This window comes from Crocuta crocuta, unplaced genomic scaffold, assembly GCF_008692635.1.
Source record: "Crocuta crocuta isolate KB4526 unplaced genomic scaffold, BGI_CrCroc_1.0 scaffold564, whole genome shotgun sequence".
Lineage (NCBI taxonomy): Eukaryota > Metazoa > Chordata > Mammalia > Carnivora > Hyaenidae > Crocuta > Crocuta crocuta.
In genome coordinates this window covers 40,867-56,905 of record NW_027533010.1, presented here as the reverse complement: position 1 = coordinate 56,905, position 16,039 = coordinate 40,867, and positions in this window count along the sequence as shown.

The following is a 16,039-nucleotide window of genomic DNA, read 5'->3' as shown; positions in this document are numbered from 1 at the left end:
ATACTCAGAAATAATATTTATCCAAATATTTGGACACCCTTTGATCTACTAAAATTGACACATAAAGTTAACCATCACAGAAATTTTCTTCGAGATGGAAATTGCCTGTATTTTGATAAGGGTGTAGGTTATATGGGTGTAATTATACATAACAAATTGAGTTGTACACTGAAGATTTGTATATTTGTAAATGTTTAACCTAGAAAAATACTCGTTTAACCTAAAAGTTTTATTTAACCCAATGGTGTGAGTCAGCAATTCTGAAAAGCACTTTTGAACTTTTTATAGTGCTAGACCTAAGCAAATTGATAAACATATTGAGAATAATGGAAATCGGAAGTATCAGTACAAACTTATGAATGTATGTGTGTTACTTAATTGCACTTAAAAAAAAACCTCTACATACAGATTTTCTTTATTATGACTACCATAGCTATAGCTTTATTTTTTGTACAACTTTCTGTTTGTTCTATAGTTAATAATTGTTAGGCTCTGGTGCATCTTCAAGCATGCGTTTCCATGCCATCTTCCACATGGTCAAGCCTGTCAGTTTATCAGCCCTCTTTTCTCCCTGGAGACTTTGTTCTGGCACCCTCTGACACTTGCTTCTTCTTGCAGGTCCCTCCAGACTGCTACATGGTTCTGCTCCAGAACTTTCTTTAACCCACTTCTGGGATAGAATTCATGTTTCTTGGATCTCACAGCTTTATCTTTTTGTTTCTTACTTAGTCTGAATGGAAGTTCATTTTCTTGCAATGTCCTCAGATACCTTATTCTCTTCTCATGTTTAGTTCACAGTCGGCTTGAGTACAGACTCCTAGTTTTTAAATTATTTTTTCCATGTTTATTCATTTCTTTTGAGAGAGAGAGAGAGAGTGCGCGCGCATGCACGTATGTGCATGAATGGGGAGGGGGCAGAGATTGGGGGACAGAGAGAATCCCAAGCACGCTGCCAGTGTAGAGCCTGATGCAGAACTTGAATTCATAAACCATGAGATCATGACCTGAGCCAAAACCAAGAGTCAGTTGCTAACCAATGGATCCACCCAGGCTTCCCTAAAATTATTTTTATTTAGAATTTCAGATATTTTCCTGCTGAATTCAGATTTCCATGATGCTATTGAGAAGTCTGATGCCATTCAGATTTTTGGTCCTGTTTTATGACCTTATTTTTCTCTTTCTGAAAGCTTTTATCCTTGGTGTTCTAAAATGGCATAAAAGTATGCCTTTGTTCTCTTTATTGTTTGGAAACTTGGGGTGCCTTGTAGTCTAAAGGCTCATATCCTTCAGTTCTGGGAAACTTTCTGGTATGATTTCCCTGGCAATTTTATTCTCATGCTTTTCTCTGTGTTCTTGTTCTAAAACTCCTGTTTGTCACATGTTGGGTATCCTGGCTTCATTACCTGACTCTAATTAGAAAATTCTCCAATTGTCCATTTCCTTCATTTTCTATTTTCCGGGCAACTTTCTTAGCTTTATTTTCCAGTGCTCTACAACTTGCATTTATGTTATTTTTAACTTCTGGGCATCCCTGTCTTTGTTTATTGTTTCATCCATCCCGTGCCCTTCCTCTTCTCAGGGAAGATAAATCTCTGTTAGTCCTTCTCTTTGCAAAGTATGTTCTTATCCTAGTTATCAGTACTACGTAACAAATGATCCCTAGACACAGAATTGTGGCTTAAAACAACAATCATTGCCCATCTCACAGTTTCTGTGGGCCAGGAATCTGGTAGGATCTTGCTGGGTCGTTCGAGCCCACCATCCCTCATAAGTTTGGGGTCAGGGAGTCAGCCAGGACTGCATGGACTTAAAGCATGGATGGAGATGAAAATCTGTACCCAACTTCAGTCACGGGGATGATGGGTAGAGGCCCCCATTCTTCACCACATAGGCCTCTCTCCATATGGCTGCTTGACATGGCATTGGCCTCCTCCAAAGTGAGTGCTGCCGAGTCCCCTGTGGGCCGTCTTCCCTCCTCCCTCCTGTGTCTACGCCATCTGGAGCCACTCAGCAGTCACCATGGTAGGCCCTCCCCGGGCGTCCAGATGGTGGGAGCAGGAGGACTTCAAAGGTCATTACTGAAACCGACCACAACCCATCATACTTAATGCCTGTATCGTGTTTCCAAATATGAAAGTCCACTTAAAGGAACCAGGCCTCTTTGAGTAAAGGCTGATTCCAGAGCTGGTGCAGAGAACTACAAAATAATCCCAGAACAGTTTGTGGTATCAGAAATCCATGAAGTGTTCAAGGGATGATGGGAAAACAGAACTATTTAACAGAGGCCAGTTTAATGGAGGTCTTACTTTTTAAGTATGGGGGCAATTTTAGCAAAAAAATGATAGTAATTATATAAGTCATTGAATAAAGAAACATTCTGTGAGTTCGTACTTAATAAATGAAGAAATTAATGGTGGAGGAAGAAAACACTTATCCTTGTAGTAGAGAGGTAGCTAATAAATGTAGGAGTAATGGTGTTAGAAAATCAAATTACTTAATTAATTAACTTATAAAAGTTTATTCATTTTGAGAGAGAGAGTGAGTGGGGAGGGACAAAGAGAGAGCGAGAGAGAATCCCAAGCAAGTGCTGCATTGTCAGCATGGAGCCCAACACGAGGCCTAATCCCATGAACTCTGAGATCATGAGCTGAGCTGAAATCAGGAGTCGGATGTTTAACTGACTGAGCCTCCCAGGGCTCCAAAACTCAAAATGATTTAAAATTATTGAGTCAAAGTTTGATTACAAATAGGATATATAGAGTCTCAAAGTATTTTGTCTAAAATTACTTACTGATTACAAAGTGAAAATAGTGACTTTACAGTAGAGAAACCAGGCAATTATGTAACCAACAGATCAAAATTGAAATTAATAATTTGGGATAACCAATATCATGTGTTGCTGATATGATGTGCTGCAAAGGACATAAATACGTCTTGCCCAAACTACATAACCTGAACCTCATTGGAAGGAGACATCAAACAACCTAAATTGAGGGCTATTCTACCATATAACTACCTCAACTTTCAAAAATGTCAAGGTTAAGAAAGACAACAAAAAATTAAGCAACTGTTCCAGCCTAAAGGACATTTTAGAGACATGACAACTAAATATAATATGAGATCTGGAGGAATCATGTGCAGGTGAAGAATAATAGCTATAAAGGATATTGTTGGGTCAATTAGTAAAGTTTGATTATGGATTGTGGATTAAGTAATGGTATTGAACCAATATTGCTTTTAGCAAACTGTTTTGCTAAATGAACTGTGGGTTAAGAAAATGTGTCTTGTTCTTAGGAAATGTGAACTGAGGAATTTAGAAGTAAAGGGGCATGATGTCTCTGACATTTTTTCAAAAGCTCAGAAGAAATCATGTGTGTATATGTGCATCCACATGGGGAAGAAAGAAATGAGACAGAGAGGTGAGAGGGAGAGGGAGAAGGAGAGGATGGAGTGATAAGGCAAATTGAGCAAAATATTTTAAAAATATTGAATATTGACACAAATGTAAGGGGTTCCCTGTACTATTCTTGCAGTTTTTCTCTACACATTAAATTGTATCCATATTCAGCAATACACAAATAAAAATAAAAAGTCATCAAAATCAATTCAGAAGTAAAACCTGATTTCTCTATTGCCAGATGGTTATTCTCATTTTCTTTCTATCTACTTTTTATTTTTGATTCCATACAGCATTTTCCTTTGTAAATTTACAGATTTCTTTTGTAAATCCAAATGCCTTGCATTCTTTGTCAAGTTGAAATTGTGCAATGTAGCTTTCCATATTTAACTTACCATAAGATAACTCTGAAGGCAAGAAACGATGAGGATAAAGAGATGTGAATAAATGCATTTACATATAAACCATTTAATTGAGGCCAGTATGCATTGCACTATGCTTTCAAAACTAGAAGAATAACTGCAAATAATAGACATTAATGCACATGCTTCCTTAAAGAGGGGATGTAGAGGTATAATAATACTTTGTTTTCAGAAACATAGTTGAATAAATTAGACAAAAATGTTCAGCTGAAAGAAGAGACTTTTCTAAATATTCTTTATCTCATTCTTCTAATGAATAATTTCAGTAATCCTTTTATAGTAAATTATGTTCTTCATTTTAAATACCCAGCTTTCTACACAAGTGCAAAGAAAGATTTTCAGGCTTCCATTTTCTCTGGGGAGTTAATCAAATAGAAAAATCTGTTGCCTAAGGCATTTTGCATTCATAAACAAAAATATAGTCTAAGTGATAGATACAAATCTATCATTTTTGTGATCTGATAGCAATGTTGATGTTTTTAGTTTTCACCATAAAAATAATGAATAACTGTAAACAAAGATGGTGGCTCTGATGTTCATAAATCTTACGTACTACAACAACCACAAGTTTAAAAACAATTAGAACTGAAGATATGTTGCTATACCTGTAGTCTGAATTTAGTGGCAATCAAAGATGAGTGTTTTCTAACTAAAAGAGGTGGATCTATTAGATAGTGTGCCTGTGTTAAGTGTACTCTTCTGTTAACTCTGTCTTACATCCTGCATCTCACATATTTTATGCTGAAAATCAAACAGTACAGCTTTCACAACTCTGATAATATAGTCCCTAGAACTAGCCACTATATGGTTTTGGCAATATGTTATGTAATGTATATATTGTAGTATGTTATATACAGCCTTATTCTTTCAAGTATCTCTTATAGCATATGACCAATATACCTCATTTATTACAAGATACCAAGGAAAGGTAGCCCTAAGTCTATAGTCAATCTATAGGTGTTTTTATGAGGTCTTGTACTAGCCTGTATATATTATTTACTTTTCTTCTTTGTTGTCTTTATCTTCTTTCATTGTAAGATGACCTTTTTTTGTAGGCAAAATTTTTAGTTTCCTCCTAATTATTTGATTCGTAAGACTGAAACTCTTAAAATTTTGGAAATTAAAGGTATCCTATGTCTGCTCATATCTTAGTATGTTTGAAGTCATTAAACTTCAATGCCATGGAATTTCTCTATGGGGTGGATGGTGCAGATATAGTTACTAAAATAATACAAGAAGGGTCATTGTGGTGATGATGAGGGAGGGAAGATTTGTTTTTGGTGGGGACAGCAATCAGGATTATACCTGCCATAGTTGGCTAGGGCATAATTATTTCAACAGTGAAACATCAGAAAAGAATTGTGATTGTGACAGAGAAGCCACGCAGAATCATGTGCTCAGAATTATAGCGGTCTGAAGGGCCCAAAACTTCATTAAGGAAAGCTGGCAACCCACATTTTATGAAGTACATTGGAGACAAGCAAAGCCTTTATGCAATCCATTGAAGAAGTCTGTATGTAAAATAAGCTTTAGCAAATAGAATGACGAAAGACTTCTGCAAATAGAAATGAGTCCTAAAATAAGGAAACAAGTACTCTTAGAGTAAATGGTGTGTTATAGGAACAGCAGTGAATCTAAAAATGTGGTTCTGCAGAATCTGGAAGAACACTCTAGGGTGTATAAAAATACTTGCTAAAAGGCCCCATTAGTATTTTACTGAGGGTAAAGTAGAAGTGTGTGCACACGCACATAAACAGATCTATGTACAACACAGGTCAGTGTAGATCCATCATGGTTGTATATAATTCTATGTGTTATTTTACAGTCATTTACAATTCTTATCTAGACTGTGACTTAGTCATTCTCAGCAGATCCTTTTGCTGTCCTCCTAAATTCTAAGTTAAAACTATGGCCTCCGAACATTGTCATTTTTGAGTAATCTATGTTGCTATCGCTGCACAGATATTTTTTTTTTCTGAACGAAATACACATTATACTGGCACAAAAGATATATCTCTGATAAAAGTCTTAAGTGCCAGTTTCACTTCTAGTCCTGAAACCCATATCTCTGCCGGGTCTCCAAAATTGGGTCATTTAGTTCATACCTGTCAGTCCAACGGGGATGAGCTCCAGCTGAAAGAAAGCCATTTGTTTCCTGGGCAAATTGAAACTTTACCCAGGAAAGCTGAGGAACATGAGTTTTACAATTGATCTAAGAACGATTTTGTTTTCAGATAAATTCTGATACATTTTAGCAATTCAGTGCAAAAATCTTATGACACTGATGTTTGTTAATTTGCTCTCCTAATATAGGCAATGGGTACATGGGGAACTTCTGAAAGTCACAGAATGATTACAATTTCTAATCAATGAAACCTTATTCTGTGGGTGCCTGCTGCTATAGCACATAAAAGAACATACAATCAATCCCTTTTCTGCTGAAACCTTAGTTGATAGGATGGAAGTTTGCAAGCATTGACAAAACAATTTCGTCAACATTGTAAAATCATTCAGGTAATAAATAGTATCCAGAAATGGCTTCTCTGGGAGTTGGGTGGTGGTGGAGAACAATTGCAGCTACATGGTTTGCTGATTGCTTTTTAACTGGATAACTCAAGAGATCTAACGCTATGCGACATTTTGAAATACTGTAACAACCATTCAGAAGAAAAAATGCACCTGGTTCAGGAACCTGCATAAGCTCATGAAAAACCTTTGCATTTTCAATAAACACCGACTAGAGACAGGGTATTTTCTGATCTTTTCATGGAAAACTACTTCTTAAAAGTACATGTCAAGGGCTTATCTTTGTTCACATTTATTTTATCAACTTTATGTTTAGTTACTCTGTAGTGGAATCTTTTGCGCTCTGCAAGGTTATTGCTTTGGTTTGCATTTGGTACGTTTCTGCCTCCAGGATTTTCCTTGAATTTGGCTTTCCAACTTCAAAAATGCATTACTTTTTTTCAGGAGCCTTTTCATTTCGTCTCATCTGATCATTTCTATGGCCAAATTTAGTCAGATACTCATTAATACTTAGTTTATTTGTATTCTTAGTATGTCACTCTATAATGATTCTTCAATTGGTTATTATTTATATGACCCACTCTATTTATTTCAATATCATTCCATTGCAGTTTCAGCTCAATGATAGTAAGTTGTGGGAAGAGCTCTAGTGCCTGAACTAAAGTTAGATGAAGTATGTAAGATAAGGTTAAATTAAATTAAGAATACCTCGAACTTCATTGTGAGATGTAGCATTCAGATTTATGCATGAATTCTGAGACTCATTGCTTTAATATTTCCGATTTGAAATTTGAGGCTCCTGTATGCATCTAAACTTGGATCACACAGATGGTGGTACAAAATATATCTATTTTTTTCTAAACAAGAGTAACTCAGCTATTCATTTCCTCGCAGATAGACAATAGATTATAAAACCGAATGGAATCTTATAATTTGAGAACAATGGGAAATACAAAACATTAATTTCAGAGCCTAACGTTGTGCAACATAAAGTCAACAGGCATGAAAACATGCATTGCCCCATTTAGTAATTATGTATTTACGAACAGACATTATTTAATATCCTACATCCACCATAAGGTCCTTTGAGAAAAAGCTCAATGACTATAAGCAAAAGCCTAANAGATTTTGGACTTGCACTTTTTCTAATCTCTTGAAATAGGCCTGGAGAGCAATGTACTTTCCTCTTAGTAAGAGCCTAAAGGAAACAAATCCTACAGATGAGTCTTTAGGAGAAAAATGGATTTATTTTTTAGTCCAACAATGAGGAAAGCATAAAGCAGTATATCCAGTATAAATAAAACATTTTTCTACCTTGTGCACTTGGAGTTCTCCAAGAAGATATAACACATTTGCTTGTAGCTTAATAATGTTACTCTATATAGTCAAAAGACTATAAAAATTGGTACTACCAGCAGCTTGTAATTGTTGGGCATTTATATGTGACTTATACTATAGTATTAATATATACATCATTTCTTTTCATTCACACATTAGTCCTTTTAAGTTAAATTTTAATTATCACCATTTTGCAGATGATTAAATAAATTGCCCACATCACCAAACTAAGAAGAATTAGAAGACAGGAATCTTTATCTTTTCTATCTTGTCTAAACCCAATGGTTTTTCACCACTGTACAATATTGCCTTGAAATTTTGTAAACAATTTAGGATATTACATTAGTTCATAAATAACAAAGAATTTTCATGAAGTTTTGAAGGACAAGATTCACAGAATGAGTTCAAATTTCTGTCCAGTAAAATTTCTAGCTACTTTAACAGATAGGGGTAGATTTCACTTAAAAAACTGCATAAAAAGAATTATTTTAGACAGGAGTTTTGATACAAAAGTTTTGGACTTTTGGGGCACCTGTGTGGCTCAGTCGGTTAAGTGTCCAACTTCGGCTCAGGTCATGATCTCACGGTTCATGGGTTTGAGCCCCACATCGGGCTCTGTGCTGACAGCTCAGAGCTTGGAGCCTTTTCAGATTCTGTATGTCGTCTCTCTCTGACCCTCCCCTGCTCACACTGTCTCTCTCTCTCTCAGAAATAAATAAAACATTAAAAAATAAATAAATAAAAAGAATAAATAGAAAGAAAACCAAAAGTTGACTTTACTGACTCTATGGATAGCTAAAACAGACTACATTCTTATAAACATATTATTTAACATATTTATAAATATATAAGTTTGTCAGTAGGTATGTGTTTAGGTAAATACATATGCTTGGGTCAGGACTGCATTTAAAATTGTAATCACTAAGCACTTTAGTGGCCTCTTCCGAGATTTTTAGTGCTAGAATAAAATAAAAAAGTAAATGTAATGTTGACAAGATTCTTGCTGTGATTAAGAAATAATTATATTATTTAGTGAACAACATAGCCTAAAAATAGCTGGATTACTGCATATCATTGCACATGACTGCCGCTTTCCTGGATTATGCCTAGATTAACAAAGTTAATATAACACTCTGGGGCAAATTGCTAAAAAGTACATGACGATTCAGCTGCATAATTGTCACCAGTGTCAGTGGGAGTTGTATGGTGAAATCCTCAGTGATAACTTTGAAATAAATGTTTCATCTATTGGAATATTGGGCATAGGATTGCATATATTTATACTTGTTCTTGCAGCAAACACATTTCCATATCTTATTGCAAGTATAAATTACTTACAATTAAATTTGAAAGCCTAAAAGAGCATGGTTTCTGGAATTAGCCTATTTGCGGATGTATGCAGTTTCCAACACATTAGGTGTGTGACACTGGCCAAATCAGTGCGTGTCTCTGTGGCCCAATTTCTTTTTTTATTTTCCTCCAGGTGGAAATTTTTTATTTTTTAATTATTTTTTTCTTAAATAGTTTGTCAAGTTGGCTTCCATACAACACCCAGTGCTCATCCCCACAAGTGCCCTCCTCCATGCCCATCACCTCCCTTCCCCTCCCCCCACCCCCTCAGCCCTCAGTTTGTTCTCAGCATTCAAGAGTTTTTTATGGTTTGTGTGGCCAATTTCTTTAGTTAAATGGGGAATATGACAGTATCCAGCTCATAAGGTGGCTGTTACATTTCATGTTTTGTACTATTAAAATACTTGTAACAGTGCTTGCCAAACAGCTAACACCAGTAAGCACTAGTATTGCTCTTATATACCGATTATTGCTGCTATTGTTACTGTGTCCTGAGGGAGTTATAACAGACACATATATCAGATATATTTATAGTGACCTTTGATATAAGCCATTGTATTAATAATGACTGATTGTACAGTGATTATAGTCTCAGTTATCCTTTTTTGAGTTATTTATCACACTAATAGAAATAAGTGTACACATATGCTAAATACCATGTGATGCATTGTATATAAGCAATAATCTAATAACACGTTCATAACAACTTGCCTTAGTCTGGTTGACTGCCCCACAGAATACCATAGACTGGGGAGGTTATAAACTACAGAATTTATTTCTCATGGTTCTGGAGGCTGGGAAGTCCAAGATCAAGGATTCAGCAGATTTGGTGTCTGGTGAGAGCCCACTTTCTGGTTCACAGATAACAGTCCTCTCACTGTGTCCCCATATGGCGAGAGAGCTCTCTGGGACTTCATATAAGGGCACTAATCTCACTCATGAGGGCTCCACCCTCATGACCCTGTTCACTGCCCAGAGTCCCTACCTCCTTTTGTCATCACACTGGGAATTAGGATTTCAACATATGACAGTGCGGGGATACAAGCATTCAGTCTATAACATGACTCTAAAAAGAAAGTGCTATTTAAAAAAGTAATCATGAAGAGGCAGAAAGTCCAATTCAGAACATTTTGGTAACTTTCCCAAACCATACGGCTTTGAGTGTAGGAAGCTGTGTTTGATACCAACACCAATCTCGTAACAAGAGTTTTGACTAGGAAGTTGTTATCTCTCTCCTTCAGAAAATATACTTTCATAACAAGTACCATTTTTACCTCCTTTTCCTCTGAAGAATAGAGTTTATGTAAACTCCAGATTGCATGTTTCCAATAATTTTTTTATTTAATATTGGAACAAAAAGAAATGTGGTAGAGTTACATCATTTCTATAAAATGCATATACATTTTCCCTTCCACTCTCTAGGATTTGAGTTTCCTCAAAAAATGTGAATCATGGGTATTCACTACAGAGGCCAGGGAGCCCAAACTAGGTGGCTCTCCGTCTTTGTGGGCATGCCAGCTTCTTTTGGTACATTGACATTCAGCAACCTAATGGGACCTGGCACATGAAAAGCATTTAAATTTTGTAGTTCTAGAAGCTTCATGAAGTTTTGTTTTCTTTTTATTATTGCTTACCTTACACTGAGTTTACCAAATTACCTGATGAAGGACTCATTATTTTAAATGTTTTTAATTTTTTTTAATTATAAATAATCTCTTTTCTTTTTCTTTCTTTCTCTTCAATAATGCTCAGTTCACTTATTTCAGGGGCTAAATCTTCAGTTTCATCTGCTTTGACCAAAAAGATTAGAATGAGTTTCTCTAATAATTTATAAGGCTAAATTAAGAAATTGGAAAGGAATTACACAGATTTCCTTGGTTCTGAGATTTCCCTTGCTGAAGACGACTAACTGGATTTGCCATACCTTTCAGCATTCGCAGATGTGAAATGGGCAAACCAGAGGAGAAAAATAAACATGTATTTATTCTGCTCTATTGGTTATTTTAACTTTCAGGGTAATCAAGGAAGGGAGTTCCTTTCTAAAGTGTTTTTTTTTTCTTTCTTTCTCTTGCTTCTCAATTAATAAAGAAGCAGGCTGGTGGACTTCTGTTGGCTTCAAACAAAGCCAGAAGTGACACCAAAAATCCCTGATAATTTCAGAGTTTGGGTCTCTTTTGTTTATCTGAAATTCTTTGCTTCAAAAACAATAAATGCTTCAATAACCTGACTGCAGAAAATACTTAATGGAAATTTGATTTTCATCTTCCAATCTAATTCACTTCACAGTAAGGTATGGGCTTAATATAGGAACTTTTTCTTTTGTTTATGACATTTTCACACCTCCAGATATTTGTAGGCACACGGAGGGATTGCAAACAGCTGATTGTTTCTGAAATTAGCTCAGTAGAGACACAAAGCAATGCCTGAGAATAACTTCTGTTTAAAAAGTGAAAATTCTAAAAAGTAAGGCTGATTTATAAATAAAATCTCTATAATCTGTTTTAATGCATTTTAACTTTTGCATTAACTTATTTGCAAACTCCAGATGACAGTTTATTTAGGGTTTAAATTAAGGTTTAAAATCTATACTTTTAGGAAAGTCATATTTGTCTTGGCTGAAAATGGGCCATGGGCTTAATTTAGGAAGTTAGGTTTAGGAAAAGGTTCTAATTTTGAAATTTCCATATACATACACACTCGATAAAAAGGGAGTATTTTCCTTTAAGACAAAAAGAATTATATTAACACATATAATATATAATTATATTACATTAATATAATTAATATTAACACATATATAAACACATATTCATTATGCACTTAATTAGTGTGTAACTAGTTTCTGGGTTCTCAATAAGAACAGGGCACATTTTAGCACACAAAAATTTTTTATAGTCATGTGAGGTGTTCCTAATTTACCTTGAAAAAAATAATGTCTAGAAGTCTCTATTGGCTTATATTCCTAGAAATATCCAATAGAAACATATTTTTCTTCCATAAAACTTATTCCACTGTATTTCACATTTCTATGCTGTTTTAAATATTACCATTTAACTTGAAATTTATACTTTTAGCACAATGATTTGTAATGCTTTGGGGGGAAATATAGAATAGCAAAGTACCTCTCTGGTGAAAATTACCTGCAGCTTAGATAAAATAAGCCTCTATTCTTTTCCATTATGTTCTGTTCACAGAATAAGTAGCTGATTGCATACTGCAGATGATCATGTGCTTTAAATATGAGTGTCCTTGTAAGGTGTACCTTAGCTGTAATCCTTTGTCCATAAAACATTTGATTAAAATCACAAGAATTTTACATATAGAAAGTATATCCACTTCACTTAATGTTCCACTGATCAATTTTTACATCTACTACCAGTTGCCATTTGTGAAAATAATTCTTAAAATCTGTTGCTGAGTCTTCCAAATAGGTTACCTCATGCTCTTTCAAGCTCAGAGGATCTCATTTCATACATCAGACCAACTATTTAAAGCTGGCACTATATGGGGTACCTGGGTGGCTCAGTCGGTTAAGCGTCCGACTTTGGCTCAGGTTATGATCTCACGGTTTGTGGGTTCGAGCCCCACGGCGGGCTCTGTTCTGACAGCCAGCTCAGAGCCTGGAGCCTGTTTCAGATTCTGTATCTCTCTCTCTCTCTCTGACTGTCCCCTGCCTGGAGCCTGTTTCAGATTCTGTATCTCCCTCTCTCTCTGACTGTCCTCTGCTCTCTCTCTCTCTCTGAGAAATAAATAAAACGTTAAAAATTAAAAAAAAAAAATAAAGCTGGCACTATATTTAGCAACTGTTTACCCTCTGGAAGAAGGGAACTTTGAGGAAGGAGAGACCTTCTCATTGACCTGCCCATTTGAGTCCTAACTGACAATTCCTCATTGTGAACAGCAAATTTTGCATAAAATGCTTTTAGCATGATTTTAATCATGCAGCAATTAAGAGTGACATTTAGAAATAGATCTAGAGATAGTTCCTTATCTTTTTGCCAATTGGAAGTTGAATTTATGCCTTCAACAATTTGTCTCACCTTTATTTTTGGTTCATTAGTTTTCTGGAAGTATAGGATTCAGTCTGTAAATGGTTACTGTGACAGTAGTTTTCTTGAAGGAAATCAAGAAACTCTGTAGTAATCCAAGGAATGTTGGTATTTTGTTCTGTTATCACATATTATGATTTCCCCTGACTGGAGCTATACTCCAATGTACAATCTCAATGTCGCTTCTTTGTTTTCTGCATCTGAGGTGATCTTGCTGTGCAACAAGAGGAAAGAAAAGCAAGCAAGCAAACTCATGAAACTAAATGCAATCCATCTGACAGATTCAGACTCATAAATTCAGTCTCTTCAGGTGTTTGTCTCTTTTGAATATATGCTCTCTGGACTCTCTCCTCTTCCCTGCTTCCTTCCCCCCAGGTAATGTTTGTCTCACAGGGAGCTTATGTGATCTGACATCAAGGAAAGGAGTGCACATCTCAATATTTATATCTGTAAGACTTGCTTGCTTTTCCGGTCCCTCTGATCTCTGCAATGATGGCCTTCGCTGGTGGCTGAGGGCCCTGCTAGCATCCTGACTGTAGCTGGGAGCTCCTTCCTGTGTAGTTATTTCTTAGGTTGGTCAGGAGTCCTTCCTGCTGGCCCCACAGACCCCTCGGAAGTTGGGCTTCAACTTCCTTTTGGTCTCTAACCTTGGATGTATCCTGCCTGTTTTAGATAAATGGTTATCTCTCATCACCACAATCTTCCCCCACGTGAGCCTGCCAATACTTTTTGTATTTGGATGAGAGTCTAGGAAGACCAAGGCAGGAATGGTGAGGATTTTTATCTCCCTAACCTTGTAGCTACCCTGAGTTGTCTTGTTATGCTGTGTGAAACTGGCTTTCCCTACAGTGCTTAGTATAAAACAGGACAAAACCCCTCTACTTGATGGTTTTCTTCTCAACCTATGTAAAACAGTCCTCTCTCTATGACTTCATTGCAGAGAGGGGTGATCAGGATCTGCATGACTTCTTACCTATATCTCATCAACTTTCTTGTCTTTATTCCTCAATTACCAAGGACAGAAGGATTGGGCTTTCTCCTCCCTCTGTCTGTCTGTTCAGAATAATCACTGATGTCATACTTCCTAAGGTGAAATCTCCTCTTCCCTTTAAAAAAAAAAATGGCAGATGGGACATACACATTTCAAAAAGATTTTACCTGTTAAACTTGAGCGAGGCTCTGGATACAAAATCTGGTACATCTGCTCTGTTAATGACTCATTTGAGAACACCTTCCTCTGCTGGTTCTTGCTAACCAAAATGGAAATGATGTTTTAGCTTTTCCCAAGCTCTCCTAAAAAATCTGGAAACTACAAAAAGAACAAAGACAAAAACAAAACAGTGAGTTTGTTATTTCTGGGCGACCCACACCATGTGGCTATTAGAGTCTTATTTTAGCTTTACATTTAGACTTTTCTGTGATTTTCTGCATGGGACTGATGTTCAGCACAGACCCAAATGTGATTACACCATTTCAGGTTCAGAGTCTGCCCCTGTTCTCGCCTTCCCTCTTGGGGTTCATCATGAGCAAAAGGCCTGTAGCCTAGCTGTAGCCACAGCTAAGTGTGAAGAACACTTGGATACCTGGATATAATTTTGTCCTCAGAAGTTCATTTGGCCTCAGCTGGGGAAGATTAGAGTCCCCAGTAGTGATTCCATTAGGCAGTCAGGGTTTTGAATTACTGGGACTTTCTGTGGTAATCTATCCATCCTTCTTTCCTCTTGGAGCCTGCTTATGCTAGCTGTCCTCCTGACTTCCTATGAGTTTCTGGGAAGCAGGGATTGGGACACTTCCCTCACATTTTGTGGGATAACATGGGGATTGTAGTCTCTGTGGAGAGGTTCACTGACAATCTTCCCTAAGCTTCACACACAGGTGGCAAAGCCAGGATCACTATCTTTGTCTCCTTCTGCGAAATGGGACTTGGTAACAGCAAACTTTAGGTTCTCCTCCCATGAAAAATCTTCCCATAGGTGATCTGACTAACTCCTCACGGTAGAGCAGCCCTTCCTTATCCTGGGAAAGAGAAGCAGCTTGCTGGAATGACAGAATTCCCAGAGAAAACATCTAATTTCTAATGAATCTGAAGGGCCCAGGCAAGTTTCAGGTGGCTGCGCCTGCCTGCTTTGGGGACAGGAGCTGGGAGTTTGGCATGTCCATCCAGCACTGCAGTAATGCTGTGGACGAATAATGTGGTCACAGTGGACGAATAAATGACAGGTAAGCCCCAGACCAAGTTTTTCAGTAAGGCAGTGCCAGTGCAGCCCTGAGCCTCTCTGGACTGAGGCCAGCACTGTCATCCCAGCACTCTCTTCTCAAAGAGGTGGCAGAACATTTTGAGGAAATGTTTCTGGTGGTAGAATGGGATTACCTGAGAAATGGCACAAAGGGGAAACCCAAAATATGCATACCTTATGTCAAACAAGAGGACCTCTGAATTGGTCACCTAGGGTGCTGTAACAACGTATAACAAACTGGGTGACTTATAACAACAGAAATTTTGTTTCTCAGATTCCAACGGACTAGATGTCTGCAATTATGGTGTCAGCGGCATCATGCTCCCCTCGAACCCACAGGGACGTATCCTTCCTTTCCTTTTACTAGTTTCCGGTGCCAGCCAGAGATCCTTGCCATTCTCTCACCGCTGGTAGATGCATTACTGTAATCTTTGTCTGTGTTGTCACATGACCTTATAAAGATACCAGTCACTGGATTTAAGGCCCACCCTAATACAGCATGCCTTCATGTTACCTAATTACATCTGTACCTACTCACCTACAAAGACCTCATTTCCAAGTAAGATAGTGTTCTTAGGATCTGGTTAGACATGAATTTTGGAAGGAGCTCTGTTCAAACCAGTACAACCTCTTTCTCCTAATACAGACACATATATGATTGTTATTGTTTTTATTAGTTTTTAGCTTTCAGAAAAGTCTCCTATTCTTCCTCTTCTAAAA